Genomic DNA, 24,792 nt, shown 5'->3' with positions numbered 1-24,792 from the left:
GCTGGGAAAATGTGGGTTGAACGAGGTGACTGTTAGGTGTATTTGTAGCTGGTTAACTGACCGAACCCAAAGAGGACTCCTTAATGGTTCCTCGTCATCCTGGAAAAAAGTGACAAGTGAGGTGCTGCAGGGTTCTGTCCTGGGCCTGTTATTGTTCAACATCTTTATAAATTACTTGAGTGAAGGATTTGAGGGCATGCTCATCAAATTTGCAGATGACACCAAACTGGGAGGGGTAGCTAATGCCGCAGAAGGCAGAATCAGAATTCAAAATGACCTTAACAAATTGGAGAACTGGGCACAAGCTAACAAAATGAACTTCAATAGGGACAAACGTAAGGTTCTGCACTTAGGCAGGAAGAACCAGGTGCACAAATATAGGATGGGGGGTGGGTGGGATGGACACCTGGCTTCCTAGCAGTATATGTGAAAATGATCTAGGGGTCTTGGTGGACAACAAGCTTAATATGAGTCAACAGTGTGATGCAGCAGCAAAAAAGGCTAATGCTATTTTAGACTGCATCAACAGAGGTTTAGTGTCCAGATCAAGGGAAGTAATAGTCCCACTCTATTCTGCCTTGGTCAGACCACACCTGGAATACTGTGTCCAATTATGGGCACTACAATTTAAGAAGGATGTTGACAAGCTGGAATGTGTGCAGAGGAGGGCAAACAAGATGATCAGCGGTCTGGAAACTAAGGCTTATGAGGAGCGCCTGAAGGAGCTGGGGATGTTTAGCCTGGAAAAGAGGAGACTGAGAGGAGATATGACAGCCATCTTCAAATATCTTAAGGGCTGTCACATGGAGGAGGGAGCAAGCTTGTTTTCTCCTGCTCTGGAAGGTAGGACTCGAACCAATGGCTTCAAGTTATTTCATTGTTTGTTGACATTGCAACAGTGATAATCAAAGATAGACTTTTCAGGAATCTGTTTTTTAAAAATAATTCGCACCCAGTTTTGCAGTGTAAATTTTAGAAAGGGGTCAACATGGAAAGGAACAGTGATTTGTGAAAGACCCGTTGATCATCTTCTGTTCAGCCTCCCTCTCCTGTCCATTCTGCACTTTTGAGTACTAATACACTAAGGTATGTAGAGCTCTTTGTGTTCTTCTCATACCAGCTACCCTCCCCCCCAAATTTAAATAAATGTTTCTAGTCCTCATGGCTGTGGGTATAAGGCTGACAATTGCATAGGCTGCCCAGGGAATTTTCAGAAGTACTAAAGTGGGAGAGAGCATGACATTCAGGGATAAGGTTGTGAGGTGTTGTTGCTCAATGTAGCTTTTCTTCTCTCGCCACAACTACCTGGTGAAAACTGGGTGAATTTTGCAGGGTGTTTTGACTGATCGCCTTTTAGCTCTGCTATTTTGGTGATAACTTTTTCCTCCTTCTCGTAGAGAGATGGAGATTCATTTATATTCATTGGGCTTGGAATTGCTGTGATAAATAGAGGTTACTGGCGTTCTTATGAGCTGGCCTGCCTGCTTCCTGGGGTCTGCAGTAGGCTTAATTCCTACGAAACTCATTCCGCCTTTGTTCCCTTCCTTTCTCCCGCCTGCTTCAGAGCTCATTAGAGCCCACCTACCACACCTTTGAACAGAACGCGGAGACCATGGGGACAGAATAGGGAACTGCACCCTGGAGGGCCAAGTGACTTTGGACAATAACCTCAACTTCCCATGGCAGTTTTCCATTGTCTGAAGTAATTTTTGATTGCACAGGAGGAATAACAGTCAAGTGGTGCGTGTGTGTCCCCCCCCCCCCCCGGAAACCTTTTGCCGTTGCTTGTTACATTTTGATGGGAATGCCAATTTAGATTGGGGAATCGCAGGATCACCCACCACCCATTTTCCATATCTTCTTCCTTGGCTCCAAACGTAACGAAGACAAGCAGGGGGCTACTCTGGAAGCTGCAGCTACACCTGAACTGCCTTCCTGATTAGGAGACCGCTGTAAGCGGATGGAAACATCAGCAGGATTTTAATAACACTTGTAATGTAACAATTACTATGGATAATATGGACGGATACAAAAATATGGAGTATGAAACAAAGTGCAGTTGAATATGATGACAATGAGACCCATGGAGGGGATGGACGAAAGTCTATAGATTCAGAGAAATCTCTAAATGTGGGTTTGTTTGTTTTTGGTATTATAATTTTACGCTTGAAAAATCCAATAAAAATTATTTTCAACATGGCAAAAAGACCTACATTGGCTCCCAGTACGTTTCCGAGCACAATGTTTGATTTCTGTATTTTAATATTTTGTTGGATGCCGCCCAGAGTGGCTGGGGGAACCCGGCCAGATGGGCGGGGTATAAATAATAAATTATTATTATTATTATTGTTGTTGTTGTTGTTTAGTCGTTTAGTCGTGTCCGACTCTTCGTGACCCCATGGACCATAGCACGCCAGGCACTCCTGTCTTGCACTGCCTCCCGCAATTTGGTCAAACTCATGTTCGTAGCTTCGAGAACACTGTCCAACCATCTTGTCCTCTGTCGTCCCCTTCTCCTAGTGCCCTCAATCTTTCCCAACATCAGGGTCTTTTCCAAGGATTCTTCTCTTCTCATGAGGTGGCCAAAGTATTGGAGCCTCAGCTTCACGATCTGTCCTTCCAGGGAGCACTCAGGGCTGATTTCCTTAAGAATGGATAGGTTTGATCTTCTTGCAGTCCATGGGACTCTCAAGAGTCTCCTCCAGCACCATAATTCAAAAGCATCAATTCTTCGGCGATCAGCCTTCTTTATGGTCCAGCTCTCACTTCCATACATCACTACTGGGAAAACCATAGCTTTAACTATACGGACCTTTGTCGGCAAGGTGATGTCTCTGCTTTTTAAGATGCTGTCTAGGTTTGTCATTGCTTTTCTCCCAAGAAGCAGGCGTCTTTTAATTTCGTGACTGCTGTCACCATCTGCAGTGATCAAGGAGCCCAAGAAAGTAAAATCTCTCACTGCCTCCATTTCTTCCCCTTCTATTTGCCAGGAGGTGATGGGACCAGTGGCCATGATCTTGGTTTTTTTGATGTTGAGCTTCAGACCATATTTTGCGCTCTCCTCTTTCACCCTCATTAAAAGGTTCTTTAATTCCTCCTCGCTTTCTGCCATCAAGGTTGTGTCATCTGCATATCTGAGGTTGTTGATATTTCTTCCGGCAATCTTAATTCCGGCTTGGGATTCATCTAGTCCAGCCTTTCGCATGATGAATTCTGCATATAAGTTAAATAAGCAGGGAGACAATATACAACCTTGTCGTACTCCTTTCCCAATTTTGAACCACTCAGTTGTTCCATATCCAGTTCTAACTGTGGCTTCTTGTCCCACATAGAGATTTCTCAGGAGACAGATGAGGTGATCAGGCACTCCCATTTCTTTAAGAACTTGCCATAGTTTGCTGTGGTCGACACAGTCAAAGGCTTTTGCATAGTCAATGAAGCAGAAGTAGACGTTTTTCTGGAACTCTCTAGCTTTCTCCATAATCCAGCGCATGTTTGCTATTTGGTCTCTGGTTCCTCTGCCCTTTCGAAATCCAGCTTGCACTTCTGGGAGTTCTCGGTCCACATACTGCCTAAGCCTGCCTTGTAGAATTTTAAGCATAACCTTGCTAGCGTGTGAAATGAGTGCAATTGTGCGGTAGTTGGAGCATTCTTTGGCACTGCCCTTCTTTGGGATTGGGATGTAGACTGATCTTCTCCAATCCTCTGGCCATTGCTGAGTTTTCCAAACTTGCTGGCATATTGGGTGTAGCACCTTAACAGCATCATCTTTTAAAATTTTAAATAGTTCAGCTGGAATATCATCACTTCCACTGGCCTTGTTATTAGCAGTGCTTTCTAAGGCCCATTTGACTTCACTCTCCAAGATGTCTGGCTCAAGGTCAGCAACCACACTACCTGGGGTGTACGAGACCTCCATATCTTTCTGGTATAATTCCTCTGTGTATTCTTGCCACCTCTTCTTGATGTCTTCTGCTTCTGTTAGGTCCTTACCACTTTTGTCCTTGATTATGGTAATCTTTGTACGAAATGTTCCTTTCATATCTCCAATTTTCTTGAACAGATCTCTGGTTTTCCCCATTCTATTGTTTTCCTCTATTTCTTTGCATTGCTCATTTAAGAAGACCCTCTTGTCTCTCCTTGCTGTTTTTTGGAAATCTGCATTCAGTTTCTTGTATCTTTCCCTATCTCCCTTGCATTTTGCTTGCCTCCTCTCCTCTGCTATTTGTAAGGCCTCGTTGGACAGCCATTTTGCTTTCTTGCATTTCCTTTTCCTTGGGATGGTTTTCGTTGCTGCCTCCTGTATAATGTTACGAGCCTCCATCCATAGTTCTTCAGGCACTCTGCCCACCAAATCTAAATCCTTAAACCTGTTCCTCACTTCCACTGTGTATTCATAAGGGATTTGATTCAGATTGTATCTTACTGGCCCAGTGGTTTTTCCTACTTTCTTCAGTTTAAGCTGGAATTTTGCTATAAGAAGCTGATGATCTGAGTTACAGTCAGCTCCAGGTCTTGTTTTTGCTGACTGTATAGAGCTTCTCCATCTTTGGCTGCAGAGAATATAATCAATCTGATTTCGATGCTGCCCATTTGGTGATATCCATGTGTAGAGTCGTCTCTTGTGTTGTTGGAAGAGAGTGTTTGTGATGACCAGCTTGTTCTCTTGACAGAACTCTATTAGCCTTTGCCCTGCTTCATTTTGAACTCCCAGGCCAAACTTGCCAGTTGTTCCTTTTATCTCTTGATTCCCTACTTTAGCATTCCAATCCCCTGTAATGAGAAGAACATCCTTCTTTGGTGTCATTTCTAGAAGGTGTTGTAGGTCTTCATAGAATTGGTCAATTTCACTTTCTTCAGCACCGGTAGTTGGTGCATAAACTTGGATTACTGTGATGTTAAAAGGTCTGCCTTGGATTCGTATCGAGATCATTCTGTCATTTTTGAGATTGCATCCCATTACAGCTTTTGCCACTCTTTTGTTGACTATGAGGGCCACTCCATTTCTACTACGGGATTCTTGCCCACAGTAGTAGATATGATAGTCATCCGAACTGAATTCGCCCATTCCCTTCCATTTTAGTTCACTGATGCCCAGGATGTCGATATTTATTCTTGTCATCTCATTTTTGACCACATCCAGCTTACCTCCATTCATGGTTCTTACATTCCAGGTTCCTATGCAATATTTTTCTTTACAGCATCGGACTTTCCTTTCGCTTCCAGGCATATCCGCAACTGAGCGTCCTTTCGGCTTTGGCCCAGCCGCTTCATCAGCTCTGAATCTACTTGTACTTGTCCTCCGCTCTTCCTCAGTAGCATGTTGGACGCCTTCCGACCTGAGGGGCTCATCTTCCAGCGTCATAACTTTTATATGCCTGTTGTCTTTGTCCATGGAGTTTTCTTGGCAGGGTTACTGGAGTGGCTTGCCAGTTCCTTCTCCAGGTGGATCACGTTTAGTCAAAACTCTCCACTATGACCTGTCCATCTTGGGTGGCCCTGCATGGCATAGCTCATAGCTTCTCTGAGTTATTCAAGCCCTTTCGCCACGACAAGGCTATTATTATTATTATTTATCGGACTGCACATTTGGGGATTGACCTAGGAGGAAACAAGAATAGCCAATCTCAGTAGGGATAGGGTGTTGATGTGGTACAGAATGCCGAGACGTTGCACCATGGGATCTCTGTGTGTGTGTGGATAACACGAAAAGGAGAGGATGTGCAGTGGGGTCTTTTACCGCTGGCCTGGACAGCGGATCCAGGCCGAGTAAGATGATCCTGGGCGGGGGGGGGGGGGAGAGATTTCAATGCAGTGGAAGCAAAAGATTCTCCTGGGCAGTATGAATGTGAGGAAAGAGAAACGGCATGGCCTCTTTTCTCTGTAATTAGGGTGTCATACAATGCACTCTCTCACTTCAGCAGGATATGCCATTGTAGATCCCAGGGGCATTGATTCTGTATAGCTTGGAAGGCCCTCTGTGGGGCATTCGTCCCGGGTGTCGGGCCTGCTTCCCAAACTCCTCTGGATCAGATCTGAGAATCGAGCAGAACCCCCATGAGCAAAGTAGCCTCTCCTCCCCACCCCAAGCTCAGTTTATCCAAATAAATATATCGGAAGGGGCATCTCCACCCCGGACACCGAGGTCCACCTCCAAGGGTCTTCTGGCAGTTCCCTCCCTGTGAGAAGTGAGGTGACAGAGGACCAGGCAGAAGAGAGCCTTCTCTGTAGTGGCACCCGCCCTGTGGAACGCCCTCCCACCAGATGTCAAAGAGAAAAACAACTATCAGACTTTTAGAAGACACCTGAAGGGAGCCCTGTTTAGGGAAGTTTTTAATGTTTGATGTTTTATCATGTTTTTAATATTCTCTTGGGAGCCGCCCAGAGTGGCTGGGGAAACTCAGCCAGATGGGCGTGGTATAAATAATAAAGTATCATTATTAGTATCATCATCATCATTATTGTCATTATTATTATTACTTTCAGTTGGGCTGATCGTTTGTGCTGTTGCTTGGATGTGGGTTCATTTTGCTTACTGCTTCTCTTGAGTCCCTGTGTAAAAGTAAGGTGACGCATGGCTTCGTGTCCTTGGACTGTTCTGTTGGCCTGTGGACAGGCCAGGGTTAGGCTTGCATTGAGGGAAGAACCCTGACCTCTGTGTGTTGTGTTGATTAGATGTACTGCAGAAGGGCACACATTATTCCCCTCCATTAAAGCATGTGACCCAAAGATCACGCCTGTCCCATGGAGGAAGATGAAGATCTAGAATTCTGGTGCTCTTCATTCTTCGTGGAGCTCTTCTGATGTGAACATCTGCTTTTCCAACAACCCTGTTGGGGTTGGATAATGCCATTGAGGAGCACTATCTGAAATTCCATGAGTCCGTGGCAGAAGTGAAAACAAAAGCTTTGGTGTCCTAGAACTAAGACAAGCTCTGCGTCTGTTGGATAGTAGGACTGGTGTGGAGCTTCTATCGGTGCCAAGGAATGGCCAGAAAGAAAGTCCTACTCCAGTATCAAGAGTTCTGATGAAGCCAAGGAGATGTGTGCCTGATCAGCTTCTGGAGCGAGAGCCTGTTCAAGCTAATCTGAACCTTGGAAAGAAGCAGCTGTAATATTGCATAATAAAAACAGGTGTCCAAATGGTTCAGAGGGTTCCGTTTCTTGGGCCTGCTGTGCCAAGAGCAAGAATCTGAGCTGCATATCATTCTTCCTTGTGCCCAAATAGGGCAAAACTGAGCACTGGGCTCAGTAGCTTGTTGCTGGCTCAGCCTGGCAATCAACCCCTTAAGATTCCTGCCCCTTTGGATGAGTCCTGGCACCCCCCAGGCCTCATAAAAGCTGTCGTAGCGGGAATGAAAGAACACCATGAGTGGTGGAACAGTGGTGGTGGAACTCATGCAGCCACCATCCAACCTCTGCTTACTAGAGAGGCACTGCTTCCTCCCATCATTCTCAACTTCTCCCTTGCCACTAGTGTTAGCCTCCTTCCCAAACATGCCATTCTCTCTGCTGTTCACCTATCCAGGCATACGCACTGCGCCGGGAAGCCAGGAACGACTAAAATGATGCTGATGTGCTGAAGTATGGGCATGATGCCATGGAGACGCCAGTGGCGATAAATGTTGCCTCCCGTGCATGTGCCGCCGCCGCCGCGGAGCCAGGAACGGTCGCGGCCCACAGCAGCTCGGCCCCCAATCGGTCGTGATCGGCATCCTGCTGTCAGCCCAAAACTAATATCTGTAGCAGCACTGACATGTATTCTTAATGCGATTCTTCCCCCTTGCTCTCATCAACTCGCAGGGATGACAGGAGCTAGCTTGGGACCCGTACTGGCTGTGTACGGCTGCACGGCCGGCTTCCCATGCAGAGAGCTCTTGTAATTGGAAAGGCAGGAGAGGATTGCAGCCCCCTCCCCCCCCCCGGCTGTGCAGTTGAAGGTCTGGGGTCTCCCCTGGGAAGGATGGCGGAGGGGAAGGAGCTATTTCACCTGCTGTGCTTGTGCGCTTAGAACATGAGTGGGCAGCGCACTGTTGCACTTCTGCTCCGCTTGTTGGCCACTGGGGGATGTGGGATGCTGGACTTAGGCTTTTTGGTCTCTTCTTACATTCAGATGAAAACGGAAAAGCCGCAGATCTGATGCAAACCCATACCCTGCCTGGAGCTGATGTGTGGCTGTGAAATCCACCCTTCCTAAGAGAAGTGGGTTTCTCCTACCCTCTTTCATGGAAAAGGCAGCTCAGCTCTTGACGCCTCTTCTTCCAGTGAACCTGCAGACAGACGCGTCTCATCTCTCGGAGTGCTGTACATAATGGAACCAGCACTGTGTGTATTTCACCTTCTGAATTATCTCCCTAGAGCAGACTCATCCGCTTCCCAGGAATAATTGTTCTTGGGCTGTTGCTCAGCAAAGGGTCTCCCTCCTCTTTTCTTCCCCCCTTCCCTCCCCCCCTCACATATCTTCCTCTCCCCACCCCCTGCCATCGGTGGGACGGCCTCTCCCCTCTTTTGGAGTTGGTGTTGATGGAATTTTCCCCTGATGAAGTTGTTTCTCCTTGGCAGGGAAGAAATGCTGCCAGGCTTAATGAGCCGGAATGACGAGTGGTGTCAGCTTAGATCAACATCCTGAATGCGTTGCGTTCTGCTTCCCTTTTGCCATTTGTCTTTCGCAGGCAAGCTCCCTTTTAGGCTGCTCCCGATTAGCCTGCCTTGGGATTTTCCTCTCTGTGTGAGGATGGGGCAAAGAGGAGACAGCTGGAGAAGCTTGGCATGCGAATGTGCGCTGACAAAGCAGAGATGCATTCCAGGGAAGCTTTGAGATGAAATTTTGCAGTTCGGCCTGGATTGGCTGCGTAAGTGTTTGGGGGAACCAGTGTCACTGTTGTCGGCCTCTTTGAAACTTTTTTAGGCTCCTGGGGTTCAGTGGACCACCATTGGCCTTCCTTACTGGTCTTTCACTGACCACAAATGGGCTGCACCAGAGACAGTCTGTTTGCAGATCCTTCCTTCCTTCCTTCCTTCCTTCCTTCCTTCCTTCCTTCCTTCCTTCCTTCCTTCCTTCCTTCCTTCCTTCCTTCCTTCCTTCTTATAGGAAGTTGCCTTATACAGAGTCAAGACCATTGGTCCATCTTGCTCAGTATTGTCTACACTGACAGGCAACAGGGATCCAAGGGTCATCTAGCCCAACCCCCCAAAATGCAGGAATCTCAGCTAAAGCATCCATGACAGATGGCCACCCAACCTCCAGATAAGGCTCACTCTTCCTGGCGATGTTGTTGGGGATTAAACCTCCTTTCTTTCTGCTCATCCTGCTGCTGCCTCTTGCACAGGCAGGCAGAGGAGCCGCCGTTGGGGGAGGTGCTGCGCTGAGCCTCTCCCAACGGCGGCCACCAAGCCTGCTCTTGCGAGCGGCAGAGAGACCAGTGGCCCAAAAGGGCTCCTTTCGGGCCACTGGTCCCACCACTGCCACTGGCGGCAGCAGCAGCAGAGGGGGGTGCAGCCTGATTTCAGGCTGTTTGTTGCTCCCCCGCCCTTCTGACGCTGGCGTTGGTGGAGGGGGGAGCAGCCCGATTTCAGGCTCTTCGCCGCTACCCCGCCCCTCAGCTGCTGGCGGCGGCGGGGGGAGCAGCAGAGGCATCCCTCTGCTCGAGGGATCCCGCTGCTGTCCAGGGCCTTCGCTCCATAAGACGCACAGACATTTCCCCTTCGTTTTTAGGAGGGGAAAAGTGTGTCCTATGGAAAGAAAAATACGGTAAAAATGCTAATCTGCTTCTGCCGGAGAATCTTCCATTTAAACCCCATCCTTTTTCTGTTTATCATTCCAATTGGTTTAGTGGGTCCAGTATACCTGAAGGAGCGTCTCCATCCCCATCGTTCTGCCCGGACACTGAGGTCCAGCGCCGAGGGCCTTCTGGCAGTTCCCTCGCTACGAGAAGCCAAGTTACAGGGAATCAGGCAGAGGGCCTTCTCGGTAGTGGCACCCGCCCTGTGGAATGCCCTCCCACTAGAGGTCAAAGAGAACAACAATTACCAGACCTTTAGAAGGCATCTCAAGGCAGCCCTGTTTAGGGAAGCTTTTAATGTTTGATTTCTGTATTTAAATGTTTTGTTGGAAGCCGCCCAGAGTGGCTGGGGGAACCCGGCCAGATGGGCGGGTATAAATAATATATTATTATTATTATTATTATTATTATTATTATTATTATTATTTTATTATAGTGGGTAACAGGTGCATTCACACTCATCCATTTTATCGCCTGATAATCGTGTTTGATTAGCGTACCGTTTCTGTCTTTTTGACCTCTAGCGTGTATTACCTACTACCTAGGTGTAATTATTCCCCATACATTGCAGAAGTAGCCATCTCTGTCTTGTATGGCAGGAAACCACAGAGATATTTTGGTTTTGCTAAGAAACACCTCTTGACTTATGTCCCCTCTGAAAGAGTCAAGGATGCATTTCCAAATACCAGAAAGCATTGCCAAGTGTCTTTTAAAAAAATGCTATGTCCCCTTTTCTGGAGTCTTAATACTATGGTCCAATGGATGGAAAAGTGGAATCCATCCTCTGTGTTCAACCTCCATGGTTTTGTGATCTTTAGAAGGGCAGTTGCCCTTGAGATGCAACTCCCATTGTAAACTGATAATATTTGTGGTTCTGTGTCATCGTTGCCATAAGAAGGGTCTGCTGAATCGGGACAATGGCACATCCAGTCCGGCTTCCTAGTAGTCCGATGTCTCCGGCCGTGGAGGCAGAACATAGCCTTGTCCTCTGTGGAAAGACGCAAAAAGCATTTGACAAATTAAAAGCGATAATGAAGCATGAGAACGCATGAGTGCAACCGGAAACTGGGAATCCCACGGGGCGCTTTCAGGAGTGAACGCAGTAATTTGTAATCCAAATTGAAGTGTGCAGATGGGATTATGATGATCATGCGAGGTTGATACTGCTTGACGAAGAGGAATCCATTGCTTCCCGGTATTTATTGCCACCCATTAGCAGTCACAGTTTCTTCCATGATTCTGCCGCCTTGTATCATTTGTGTGAAACGTTTAATCCCAGCTTTAACTAAAAAAGAGAAAGAAACCAGCTACTGGTTCCAAAGTTTCATGTTTCTTTTGCCAGTGGCTGTTCCGCAGCTGCTGTTGCTAACTGTTAATAGCAACTATTGCAGAGACTGCCAACACAACACATGTGTCCAAAATAAAACAAGCAGCACGCAAAGGCACCAAATTCAATCCAGTTTCAATCAAGTATTATTAATCCAAAGAGAAAACAATAAGAGAACCATATACAAGTGCTGACACAAGAGCCAAAATCAAACGTTAAACAGATAGCATGTACAAATTAAAGGCAAACCAGTCTTTATAGTCTTTGAGGCTATCTAGCGGTCAGCAAGTGGCAGCAGGTCGAACGAGGTGTCAATGGTAGTAGACAGGCTGCCGGCGTTTTTTTGCCTGTTTCGCCCATATGACGGGCTTCTTCAGTAGTTCTCCTTGTACTTTTATGTTTAGTGCATTCAAATTTGTATGAAACCACTTATCTTGGCTTAGGCCACAATGCTCAGGTGTTTTTTCAAAAGGTTCTCTCATTTACATATTCACTGGTAATACAAATCAAATTCTAATTATTGTTTGAAATAATACAGTAATACAATTTCTAAAATACATGTACACATAAAGAGATACTTACATTTCTTGTATTCAGAGTATTTTTGGTTTGAGCATGTATTGACTAAGCAAATATCCTGTGTTTGGAGCACACTTATATACAAAAAGTAGGTTCACAGGTGATAATAATTAAAGATGACAATTAGGAGGGGGCAGAAGAATGTGAGTACTGATAACACTTACAGTATCTCTATGATTACTGTATGTTATACTGCTAGTGTGTTCGTTTAAATGAATACAGAAAGGTCAAGATCTGAGTTTAAACCGTCCGGTTGTAATGTCTTAAACATAAAAATCAATTTAGTTTGATTAAAGGTACGTATAGGAGAACACAGATCACGCATCCGCAATAAAGTGATGGAAGCCCCTCTTACACCTCATTTTTTACAAATGAAACACAGTGACTCCGATTTAATGTTTTTTGGCTTATGGCAGTACACACCCAAGAAATACCACAAGCAGGATATCCTTAAAATATTGAGACAACAAGAAACTAAATTGATTTTTATGTTTAAGACATTACAACCGGACGGTTTAAACTCAGATCTTGACCTTTCTGTATTATCTATCTGTATTATCTGTAAGTATCTCTTTATGTGTACATGTATTTTAGAAATTGTATTACTGTATTATTTCAAACAATAATTAGAATTTGATTTGTATTACCAGTGAATATGTAAATGAGAGAACCTTTTGAAAAAACACCTGAGCATTGTGGCCTAAGCCAAGATAAGTGGTTTCATACAAATTTGAATGCACTAAACATAAAAGTACAAGGAGAACTACTGAAGAAGCCCGTCATATGGGCGAAACAGGCAAAAAAACGCCGGCAGCCTGTCTACTACCATTGACACCTCGTTCGACCTGCTGCCACTTGCTGACCGCTAGATAGCCTCAAAGACTACCTATAAAGACTGGTTTGCCTTTAATTTGTACATGCTATCTGTTTAACGTTTGATTTTGGCTCTTGTGTCAGCACTTGTATATGGTTCTCTTATTGTTTTCTCTTTGGATTAATAATACTTGATTGAAACTGGATTGAATTTGGTGCCTTTGCGTGCTGCTTGTTTTATTTTGGACTTTTGAAGAAATTGGCAGCATTAGCCCATCATCTTTGTTTTTGTTAACACAACACATGTGGGCACGGTGGTGCACTTCATAGAATCGCAGAATTGCAGAGCTGGAAGGGACCCCCGAGGGTCATCCAGTCCAACCCCCTGCAATGCAGGAATATGCAGCTGTCCCGTATGGGGATCGAACCTGCAACCTTAGCATTCTCAGCCCCACGCTCTATTACGAAGCCACCGAGGTCACCTTAGACAGGGGGTGAAGGTAGTTGCTGAAGAAGGAATTTGGCAGAATGTCCCTCTTTCTGGCTTCCCCTTTTTGGCTTCTCAAGGCTCAGATTAATTCTTCTGTGTCCAGCCTTTGCCAAGATCCCTTGGGAAAGTGAGGCATGTTCCCTTCCTTTCCCTATTTCTTTCGGGTGGGGAGGAGAGTGATCTGGGTGAGGGGTGAGGAGAATGACCAGAGGAAGTGGGGACCCATAGCACTCGCTCAAAACTCCAAATGAGCCTGTTGGATCAAAAAGGGTAACACCGTAGTCATTTGTTCATAAGCAGGGGCTGGTGGCCACTCCAGGTTGGGGCCAGTTTGTAAAGCCAAGCCCAATAGTTGCCCATAGGAGACAAGTCCTATTTTTTGATCTCCAGCTGTGTGTGCAGTTCCTGTTAAAAGCAGGGTATCCTACGGGTGTTGCACCAGCTTTTCAAGCAGAACAATGAAACTGTGGGGAAAAATATCAACTGTGCCTAAATGTGCTTTGACAGACACACTTAGATTAGCGTACTGGGCTGGAGCGGTTGATCTGTTTTCCTTCAGCAAGTTGCACTCGGGAGAGCATGAATCAGATAAGGAGAAGCTTAAGATCCTTGTTTACAGCTATTGATAGCAATCCGGGAAACTGTATTGCAGCTGCAACGCTCTGATTATCTGTAATGGAAGGAGAAGGAGCCCCTGCTTGCTTAGAGAGTCTTGCTTTTGCAACCTGGACAACCCGTGCGCTGCTTCTTTTGTGACTCTAATCTGTGGCCTGCCTTTCACAGTGAAGCTGGTATGATGGAGCCAGCCTGCTTCCGTTCAGATGCTGGCCCACTTGGCCAGTTGTCTCTTTCCATCTTAGCTCCCTGCTGCCTTTTTAACTGGAGAGGCTAGGATAATAATACTGATAATAATAATAATAAATTTATACCCCGCCCATCTGACTGGGCTTCCCCAGCCACTCTGAGCGGCTTCCAACAAAATATTAAAATACAGTAATCCACCAAACATTTAAAGCTTCCCTAAACAGAGCTGCCTTCAGAAGTCTGGTAGTTGTTGTTCTCTTTGACATCTGGTGGGAGGGCATTCCACAGGGCGGGTGCCACTACTGAGAAGGCCCTCTGCCTGATTCCCTGTAGCTTTGCTTCTCGCAGTGAGGGAACCGGCAGAACGCCCTCAGCGCTGGACCTCAGTATATCCTTCAGATATACTGGACCGAGGCTGTTTAGGGCTTTAAAGGTCAGCACCAACATTTTGAATTGTGCTCGGATACGTACTGGGAGCCAGTGTAGGTCTTTCAGGACCGGCGTTATGTGGTCTCGGCAGCCGCTCCCAGTTTGAGCCTGAGGTCCTCTCCATGGGAAAACAGGTACTGTACTCTGCCTCTGCGGGGAGCATTGGGGGTGTGTGTATTGGAAACAGACAAGCGCCCATCACTAGTTAAGCAGATTGTCAGAGGCTGTAGCGGGCGGCAATGGCTTCGGCTTCTCCTGTGCTTGACAAAGGCATGTTATACTTCTTGCGTGTTAAACAACTCTAGTAGTGGTAGGGTTGATGTGCTGGGTGGTGTTCTGCTCTTCAGGAGGTGATCTAGCAGGTTCCTGCCTTTCCTTCTCCCATCTTCACTGCCTCTGCAACTGTGTGAAGAAGCTGGGATAGTTCACTTGGTAGAGCATATGAGTCTCTTAATCTCTGAGTCTCAGGGCTGGGGGGTGGACTAGATGACTCTCATGGTCCCTTCCAACTCTATGATTCTATCTCCTAGGTTTGCAATGGCTCCTGAGACTGAAGTTAAGGCTGTCAAGTGTTAACAGGAAAAATAGGGGTGGTTGGCTTTTGCTGCCCAACTCCCTAAGGGACTGAGCCCCCTAAGTTCATGCTTGGTCAGAGATGAATGGATGGAGGCAGGATGCAGTGAAAGCAGGGCAGATCTTTATTTTTCTGTTGTAGCAGAGTTCCCTCCCCTCCTTGCAAGGAGGCGAGAGAGACCTCGAACAATGAGGAAACATCTCTTTTAAGGGTTTGCATTTTGGTGTGGAGAAGAAGGCCACCCCCTCTACAAACAGTCAGAAATTACATCACACATAAGGTGGGGGTTACTGTGGCTCAGGCAGGCCAAGGTGTGATATTCCTGAGGATTTCGTAGGAATAGTTAAATAGTTCCAGACACAGTTTACGCAAAACATCAGCATTTGATAAGACAATCAGGATGCCTGTCAGACATCCCTCAATGCAGAGCATCTGGGCAAACAATGACAATTAATACCAAGGAGAGGAATCCCTTCAGGATCTTCCCCTGATCACTATCTGCCTACCTGTTCTCAGGCAAGGGGGATTAAGGAGGCAGAGGAAATATTTAGTCTTTAGGAGAGCCAAGATGGCTTTTGGATTGCTCTCCTGTACTATTTTAGACATGTGGTTATACACTTGTGTATGTGTGTGCAATGATCCACATTTATTCTATATTTGAGACCTTAGAATTCCTATAACAAAGTCTGCATATGTCTCACATGCACAGTTTCAGCAGAGAAGCATGGTTGCAGATTGAGACTGGGCATAGCAGGGACGTTAGACACGTGGTTGTCTCTGGGGAGGCAAAAAGAGGAGATGGGTGAGGATTATAATATCCCCTCATCTATCCAAGTAACAGGAGACTTTATGTCCTCATGTTGCCATGTTGGTGGATGAGGAGTAACAGGAGGGAGCCCATTGTTATGTGGAATATGCTTTCCATGCAGAAGAAATCCACGTTTTGTGGATTTTGATAGAATGCAACTGAAGTCCGTCTTGCAAAATTGTGATATCAGGAAGTGACCTGTGTGATTTTTGCATTGCTTTGGTCTGCTTATGGTGTGTGTGTGTGTGTGTGTGTGTGTGTGTGTGTGTGTGTGTAGCATTTACCGTAAACGTGCCTTTCCCCCACCCATAATGCTTGAAGTGATTGAGACTATGTGTTCAACTTTGCTCTTACTTCAAGACAGCCGCCTCCAGCCTGGCGTTCTCTAGGTGTTTGGGGCTATAGCTCTTATCAGCCCCTGTTAGCACATTTGGAAAGGTTGCTTGAGGTCATATTGCAGCCAGAGAGACCAGGGAGTTTGGCATGTCATGGAATCTGGTATAGGGCACAGAGAATTGAAGGGGGCTTTCCTCTGCCCGCTCATTTTATCCAGCCTCTCTGCACTTGGCTGAGCTCCGTCATGAAGGAAGGTCTCTGTGTCGCAACCTAGGCTCATTATTCCCCCCCCCCACTCCCCCTTTCATTGATGGAATGACTGCCAGGCTTGTTTCCAGCCGACACGCCGAGGCAGAGCCTTTTCTTGCAGAAAGCCTCCGGTCTGTATCTAAGCAAGCATCACTCTTTTTGCATTAAACAGGAGGCAAACCCCTGGAGATCAGCATTCCGTGCTGCGAAGTTGTCGAGCGATGAGGGGAATGTGCGTCCCTGATGAGCCCAAGAGCAGAATGTGAAAAGGTACTGTGGGGAAGATGTTGGGGTTTGAGGGCCCAACTAGATTGTGGCAGGGATGTCCGGGGTTTCCTGAGCATAAGAGAAGAGCCAAGCTTCCTGGATGATGATTGGCTGGAATAGGATAGTCACACCTCCTGCTTGTGCACCTCCAGCACCTCAGTCTTCCTCAATCTGTTTCTGTTAGTTTCATGTAGTGGCTCCCATCGCCCAGATGCATGTTTGCCTAGGTGTCCATGTAAAAGTGCCCAGCATTGTAAGGGAGCATGGCAGCTGGGACCAACAGCCACAGGGAATTGCAGGTGTTTGGGATCGGGTGGTGAACTGGAATGATGCCCCAAGCCATTCCCAAGCCTACGATTCAAAGCATATCTCAAGGCTCAGTTCAGGATGTCTCTGCACTGTAGGTTCTCATGCCCTGTCTGGTTCTTCGCCCACCAATTTCATCCTTGGAAGAGAACGCAAGGTGCCTTTTCTTGAAAGCCCTTCTATGCAGACTCGCTCTGGTCCTCTTCACTTGCTGCATGGGGTAGCGGGAGGAACCCAGCGGCATGTGAATCCCCCAAACCTTCCTCTAATAATTTGAAGACCTGGCATGTTTTTGGAAATGAGTCACTACAGATAAGAGCTTTTGCTGCTCCCTCGCTTCTTTTTGAGCTCGGGGATCTGTTTATTTCTTCAGCTGATGCTTATCAAGTGTGTAACAATTCCGTGATGTGCTTCCACATTTGAGCCAAGCCTTTTAAGTCGTGCTTATTTAATCCACAGGGTACACCCATCCACCCTAGTAAGCTGCAGAATACCAATTTTTGTTTCGTGACCTTGGGTCACCCCCTCTATCCTGGCAGCGTCAAAAGTTGCAAAAGCTCCCTTTCCAAACTCCTTGTACTCCAGGCCTTGCATCCTTTGCTTTTCCCTCCACAGTACATCCTTTTCTTCCTTTGAAGAAGCCTCGATGCTCAGTTCCCAAGAGGTCTTGGCCCTCTCGGAGTTCAAAAGATTTTGCTGCTTTGAGGCCTGGTTGTGGTCTGCTCAAAGCAGGTGGGGAAGGCGGTTTTGGTGGAGGAAAGAGGGGAGGCAAAAGAATACGCCTTGTAACGTAAAAGAGAGAGAAACGCGCCTTGGGCGATGGAGTTGAGCTGCATGCAGCACTCTGGATTTTCAAGTCCGCTGCTGCTGTGTTGGCTGGAACGCGTTGCTGTGGGAGGTGTTAACATGGAGATAAATGTACCTCCTTGCTTTTGAGCTGATATTGTCAACTGGCCGGGCTCCAGCAGCTGATCTGCCCTGAAGTATGAAGTTCCATAACACGGCTATATTGGGAATGGCGAAAGGCTTGCAACGAAAGATCAGGGATGAAAATTTGCAGAACGGAGGGGCGGGGGGAAGGCACTACTGCTTTTGTTGCCTCGAGCCTCTTCCCCTTCAATGTGTATGCTTACATGTCCAACCATTGGGATCCAACGTAAAATAAAATGATTTAGTTGTCCTTGGGACTCGCTTGCTATGCCACTTAGACCTGCCACATTTTACATGTTTCTGACAACAAATCCATAAAACGTGGAGGGCAGGTGAAGAATGCTAAACGTGCCACAACGATGCACTGGGGAGCTTTGATTGCTTGCAGCAATCCACAGATACACGTCTTCCCTTCACACTCTGGGTGTTTATTGTGTAGCCTTTGCAGACACAATTATTGTGTGAAACAGCTTGGAAGGTCGAGGCTTGGACTTAGGCTGTCGATGACTTTACAGGTTCTGGCTGCCGAACTTTTCTGGTTACAGGTAGGTAGCCGTGTTGGTCTGATGCAGTCAAAACAAAATAAAAAAATCCTTCCAGTAGCACCTTAGAGACCAACTAAGACTAACTTTTCAGGATGAGGCTTAGGAGAGAATTGGGTCCGTGCTGAGCCTTGCTTTTGGGACTCTGCCATGCATATAGGCAGGGGTGCAAACCCTTCTTGCTAAATTTTGAGCCGATGAGATTTTCTAGGAGCTAGGAAGAGGGAAAATGTGCTTCTCTGCAATTGCAGCAGCCCTGGGCTCCACATGCCGGGTCTGGTTTTTACACTTCCAGAAGCTACTGGGGTGCCTGGATTTTTGCACTCCTGTAGGTGGGCCTATCTCTGCAGCATCTTCTCTTCTACATGCAGTGTAGGCCTGAGAAATATCATGGGGAGCTGCCATCATTTAGAGGTAGACTAAAGAATGGCCTGACTTGGTATATTCTGGATGTTGGGGTGGGGTGGGGTGATTCAGCCTAGGCTGCTTCTGTTCATCTCTTCTCAATGGATGAGCAGTGAACCTAATGAGAAAAGCCAGAGATACTTTTTAACAATGGGAGCCAGAATAGGGTCCTGTGACCCTAATTCTCATAAAGAGGAGGAGTAGTAGTAGTTTGGATTTGATATCCCGCTTTATCACTACCCGAAGGAGTCTCAAAGCGGCTATCATTCTCCTTTCCCTTCCTCCCCCACAACAAACACTCTGTGACGTGAGTGAGGCTGAGAGACTTCAGAGAAGTGTGACTAGCCCAAGGTCACCCAGCAGCTCCATGTGGAGGAGCAGGGTCGCGAACCCGGTTCCCCAGATTACGAGTCCACTGCTCTTAACCACTACACCACGCTGGCTCTAAAAGCTTGCAGGTCAGATTCATTCGCTGAAGGGACTTCACTGCCACTTGTTAAGAGAGATGGTCTCCTCTTCCCCTTAGTTTTGCCTCCTAGCTGGGTCTGAGAGGGAGATCACGATTCTCCAGGTAGATTGGGAAAGGCTGGTGGTTAGGTAGCCAGCTATCAGAGGCATGAGATGATCTCAGTCCAGGCTTCTCATTCTAGTGCCCTTGTTGTCATAGCCGGGTGATTGGAAAACGAATCCTAAAGGAAAAGGAGTTAGACATGGCCCACGGCGGGGTTATCCCCACAGAAGTGGGCCATGCCTGGTGAGGGGGCCCTTCCTTCCGTCCCTGGATCTGTTTGGAATGTGCCGTGACGGAGCGCTTTCAACCCCTCTTTCGGATCAATGATAAAAGCCTCTCTGACAGGACTTGGCAGGAGTCTCTATACATTATTTAGCCCCTCCTCCGATGCATTAGCACATTTCATGGCTCCCTGGGGGCAGGAGCCCTAGGTGTGCTGGTTAATATCTCTCTGCTGCTCTTTTATATCTGCTAGTTTACTGCTCTTTGGGGAAACGGGGCAGCTGGCTGCCTCCCCAGGCCCCTGAGTGGCTGGACCTATAGGGAGGTGGACCTCGATGGAGGTGTTGCTGTTGCAGGCAGGGCAGCGAATTGGGAGCAGATATTCAGCACCACCACCCCCTGCATATCCTAACAAGGATGGGCATAGAGGAATTTAAAGCCAAAGTTCAGCCCCATTAACATGCTGGAAGCTTCTTAAAAGCACTTCTGACTTCAGTGGTATTGAGAATTTCCTCCAGCATTATGTTGTCCTGGCAAATTTCTGACTGGCTGCTGTTGATAACGGGTTCACTATGAGCTTCCAATTCCCCCTCCCTCATTGTAGTCCTTTATTGTTAGAGGAACCAGCTGTACTCACGGTTCTGGGACTTCACATACAAAAAGCCTCCAATTCAAGGCAACCCCCAATGGGTCACTGAGATATTGCGAAAGGGTCACTGGGCCACCTGCTCTTTGCACTTGATTCCTCCTGCAAAGGGGAAATCTGGGTTAAAGGAGGAGCAGTGAATACAGGTTGGCATTCTGAAGCCAATGAATGGAGTCGTTACGTGCAAAAATATTTCAGGCCTGTGGAGCCCTGATTGTTATTATTTTTATTCATTAAGTTTGTACACTGCCCTATATACCCGTAGATCTGAGGGCAGCGATCACGCCATAAACATCTGTCAGGAATTGCCCCCCATCCTTGGCACCTCTTGCTAAAACTGTATGGGGGAGCAGATCTACCAGAGACTTTGGGGGACGGTTGTCAGTCAAAATAAGCCAGGTAGCTTCGGAGTTAGGCAGCCTTAGAGACCTGGACCCCCCAAAAAAACACAAGCTCTGTTGCCAAGTCCCTTTGTCAAATGAACCTTTTTTGTCCCAGATTAGTAGCTTTTGGCCCGGCTGGTAACCCTTGTGGATTTGATCCAGCACTCGTGCTTGTTCCATTCTCATCTCCACCTCACCCCACCACAGCCATTGCTTATGTGTCTTTCCCTTTTCAGGCAGGCAGCCGAAGGGTTAAGGTTCTCAAACCATCCCTCTGCCCTCTAAAGCAGTTAGGATCCAATGGAGGAATGATTTTGAAGGAATCTCTGACCCAGCCCCTTTTAGCTGGAAACCAAGAGGGCAGTGCAGCTGTTTGAGCCACTGTTAGCTGTTCTGGAACTTTGTCACAATTCCTCATAATGACCTTTTTGTTGTCTGAGTCTGTGCCCAAGGACCTCCATCTCCTTCCTTGCCCCACCTCCTTGTCTTGTGGGCAAGGGGGGGAAGGCTAAGAAAGGAGTGGGAGATCCTTTCTTTTGTGTGTGTGTGTGTGTGTGTGTGAGAGAGAGAGAGAGAGAGAGAGAGAGAGAGAGAGAGAGAGAGAGAGAGAGAGAGAGAGAGAGAGAGAGGGTGGAGTAGAGTATTAAGTAAAAGGTAAAGGGACCCCTGACCATTGGGTCCAGTCACGGATGACTCTGGGGTTGCGGCGCTCATCTCACTTTACTGGCTAAGGGAGCCGGGGTACAGCTTCCGGGTCATGTGGCCAGCATGACTAAGCTGCTTCTGGCAAACCAGAGAGCAGCGCACGGAAACACCGTTTACCTTTCCGCAGGAGCGGTACCTATTTATCTACACGCACTTTGACGTGCTTTTGAACTGCTAGGTTGGCAGGGACCGAGCAACGGGAGCTCACCCCGTCGCGGGGATTCAAACCGCTGACCTTCTGATCGGCAAGCCCTAGGCTCTGTGGTTTAACCCACAATGCCACCCGCGTCCCTTAGAGTATGAAGTGGACCTTGCTTTAAACGCCAGAGAACAGCAAGGGTGGAAAGTGTGGGGTGAAACTCGCTTGGGAGACAGCACCAGAGCTTTAAATCCAGCCAAGAATGGTAGGGGCAGGCCCCTTCTTCATTTCTTCCTCTCCCTTTCCCAAGGTGAGGGGCTCTGTCCTCTTCTTTGAACCGGTTTTGCGGACATGGCTGATAAAATGCTGTCGGAGGGGAAGCCAAGCACCTGCCGAGCTGCTGAAAGGTTTGCTTCTGCGTCTGCAGTGTGTGTGAAGAGCTGGTGCCAAAGCACCAATTTTCACCTTCGCTGGGCGCAAGCAGCAAAACCCAGCATCCTGGGTTGGAGTGTAGGAGACTCTCTGCCCTGGTTCGCTGTTTAACTCAGGGGTCCTGCCCTTGCCTCTCTCCACCTGGCTTAGGGCGGGGCCTGACAGGCTCCTAAGGACTGCTGCTGCTGCTCAGCAGAGAGGGCTCCTCTTTTAAATTATTTCTATTTTCTCTCTGGGTTGTTTTCAATGAGACCATCTTGGCTGTGAGCCCTGGAAAACCTGCACCCTGCCTTGCTGGCCCTTTCCCATCTGGCCTGGGAGAGTGGAGTGCGGACTGACTCCAGCTACAAAAGCTGAGGCTGTTGAACAGATTCTTGGGCTGGAGTATTTTTTTTTATTAAATTTTTATTCACTTTTCTTTTTCTATCATTACATACACCTCATATCAATAACATTTATATTACATCACCTCTTCCCTCCCCTCCCGGGCTTCCCTCAGCTTCCACTTCTGGTTTCTTTCCCCCTTATTACATCCTGCTGTTTCTTTGTTCATTCTTTAAATGTTCTTTGTTAATAAAGATGTGAGTGCTTATTTATATCATGCCATCAAGTCAGTAGTCTTCCTTTGTTTCTGCAATTATAAATGGTTCCCACTCTTTTTCAAAGTCACTGTTGTCTTTTCTCGAAGTCTGTCCGTCAATTTTGCCAGTTCTGTATAATTCATCAATTTCTCTTGCCATTTTCCCTTAGTTGCAATTTCTCCAGTCTTCCATTTTTGTGCTATCAGAATTCTCACCGCTGTAGTAGCATACATAAATAATGACCTCTTCTCTTTCGGCAGATCTTGACCTAAAATACCTAACATAAAGGCTTCTGGTTGTTTAGTAAATTTTCAACATTTTCTTCAATTCATTATATATCATTTCCCAATACATTTTTACAATCCCACCACATATGATAAAAAGTACCTTTAGCTTCACACATCCAACACTCCTTATTTTCATTTTAATACGTTTTTGCTAGTTTGACCGGTGATATATACCATCTATACATCATCTTCATGTAATTCTCTCTCAACAGTATACAGTATACAGTAAATTGTGGAAATTTACTTTCCACAATTTGATCTAGTCATCAAATTGTAGATTGTGGCCTATATCTTGTGCCCATTTTATCATTACCGACTTTACTTCTTCATCTTTAGTTTCCCACTCCAAAAGGATATTGTATGCCTTTTTAAAAAATAATTTCGAGTTTTCTTCTATCACTTCCTTTTGGAATTTGGAAACCGAATACAGTATGAGAAACCTTTCTTATTGTCCTCTTAAAATATCCTTTAGCTGTCTATGGTGCAACCAACTTTGAAGATACTCTTTTATTTTTTCATATTCTTTCAGTTTTAATTTTCCCTCCTGTTCTACCAATAAATCTCTACAGGTGAAACTCGGAAAATTAGAATATCGTCAAAAAGTGCATTTATTTCAGTAACACAACTTAAAAGGTGAAACCAATATATGAGATAGATGCATGACATGCAAAGCAAGATATGTCAAGCCTTTATTTGTTGTAATTGTAATTATTTGTTGTTAGGCGGGTCAATTATAAATGGAATGTAATTAATGAAATGTAATAGCAATGTTTATTTTTGTATTATTGTAACTATTTGTTTTATTACTGTGGAATTTCCAAAAGAAAGCATTTGTAAAAATAAAAAAAAAATAAAAAGTTGCAATACTGAAATAAATGCACTTTTCAATTATATTCTAATTTTCCAAGTTTCATCTGTATATGTTGGCTATTCTCCCTTTTTCTGCCTCCAACAATGGAAGCAGAGCAGAGCTGTCCTGGCTAGCAGTCCTCCAATGGCTGTATGCTACCTCCAGCTTTGGGAGGCACCATGGCTGAGAATATCACTTGCTGGGGAACAACCGTGGGAAGATGCTTAGTGCCTTTGTGTCCTGCTAGTGGGCTTGCAAGAAGCATCTGGTTGACCATTGTGGAAATGAGAGTCTGGACTAGAAATGACCTTGATCTGATCCAAGAGGACTCTTCTAATATTCTTAAGAACATGAGAATAACTAGTAGCTGATCTAGTCCAGCCTACAAGCAGGATCTGAGTGCATGGCACTTTTCCCTCCGGTGGTTTCCATTCCATTCAGAAACATACTGCTGAGATTTCTGCACTGCAGGGGGTTGGACTAGATGACCCCTGGGTGTCCCTTCCAACTCTGATTCTAATTGTGATGGCCCTTTTCAGAACCTTTTCCAACTCTACATTATCCTTTTTGGGGTGAGACGACCACAACTGAACACGGTATTCCAAATGCAGATCATGCTATGGATTTGTATAACAACGTTACGGTTCTTATTGATAGCAAATTGGAAAACTCCTTGGCTGGAGAGACTATGCATCATCAATGTGAGATGCATGGGAGGCAGTTGAAGGAGAGATTGCTGTCGTGTTCATATCCTGCTTGTGGGCTTCCCCAGTGTGACATCTGGTTGGCCAATGTCAGGAATGAGCCAGCTCTAAGCAAAGGCCTGCAGCCAGCTGCAGAAAGCAGCCAGGAACAGGGAGACTTAGATGTGAGACAGGCAAGATGATAAGGCAGTAATGGAGTGCAGGCTAGCACACAGCCAGAGCTCGCCGGAAACACCAAAAGGTGTGAAGAGTCTCAGAGGCAGCCTCTCAGACCAAGAAGAAGGTGGGCCTGACCCACTAAGTCCTCAGAGTTGGCAAATGGGAGGGTTGTTAGACAGGAAGCAAAACAAGAGATGTAAGAGTCATAAGTTCAATATCTTCTGTAGATCCTGGAAGAAGTCTTTAGAAGGGTCATCTCGAGTATTGATGCCAGAGGCTTTGTTCCAGCCGTCCGGAGTTATCTGTTTGTTTTTGCAATAAATCCTCCTTTTGATATCTACGCTTACTGTGTTATCAAGCTGGGAACTGGACTCCTGACAGCCAATATGGGAGACAGGAGGCTGCAATCAAGGGGTCGTCCATCTGATCCAGCAGGGCTGCTCTTAGGAAATTTAGCCACAAAAGGCTTCCTGATTGTGAATGCAACATACAATGATCACCAAAGCCACCCAGGGAGTTTATAGTTTAGGTGA

At 46.4% G+C, this 24,792-nt stretch overlaps 1 protein-coding gene and 1 long non-coding RNA gene across 6 annotated transcripts in view; one reads left to right on the top strand and one right to left on the bottom strand.

Annotated features, from left to right (window-relative positions):
* The window catches only part of EXTL3 (exostosin like glycosyltransferase 3), a 156,936-nt gene that overhangs the window by 55,519 nt on the left and 76,625 nt on the right, over positions 1-24,792 (top strand). For 3 of the 5 annotated variants that reach the window (XM_035110850.3, XM_035110849.3, XM_088666955.1), the window contains exon 3: positions 16,363-16,460. The exons of the other annotated variants lie outside the window; for them this stretch is intronic. The gene's annotated coding sequence lies outside the window, so the exon portion shown is untranslated. The remainder of the gene's footprint in view (positions 1-16,362; positions 16,461-24,792) is intronic. 5 annotated transcript variants of the gene reach the window in all.
* LOC148686481 (uncharacterized) lies at positions 11,227-11,768 on the bottom strand. The gene is made up of 2 exons (XR_015949421.1): positions 11,691-11,768; positions 11,227-11,601 (listed from the first exon to the last, which is right to left on the bottom strand). It is a non-coding gene; the product is annotated as an uncharacterized LOC148686481 (long non-coding RNA).

This window comes from Zootoca vivipara, chromosome 3 (assembly GCF_965207765.1).
Source record: "Zootoca vivipara chromosome 3, rZooViv2.hap1.1, whole genome shotgun sequence".
In the NCBI taxonomy this organism is placed as follows: Eukaryota; Metazoa; Chordata; class Lepidosauria; order Squamata; family Lacertidae; genus Zootoca; species Zootoca vivipara.
The sequence above is the reverse complement of the archived record's forward strand: the minus strand, read 5'-3'. Positions and strand labels throughout refer to the sequence as shown.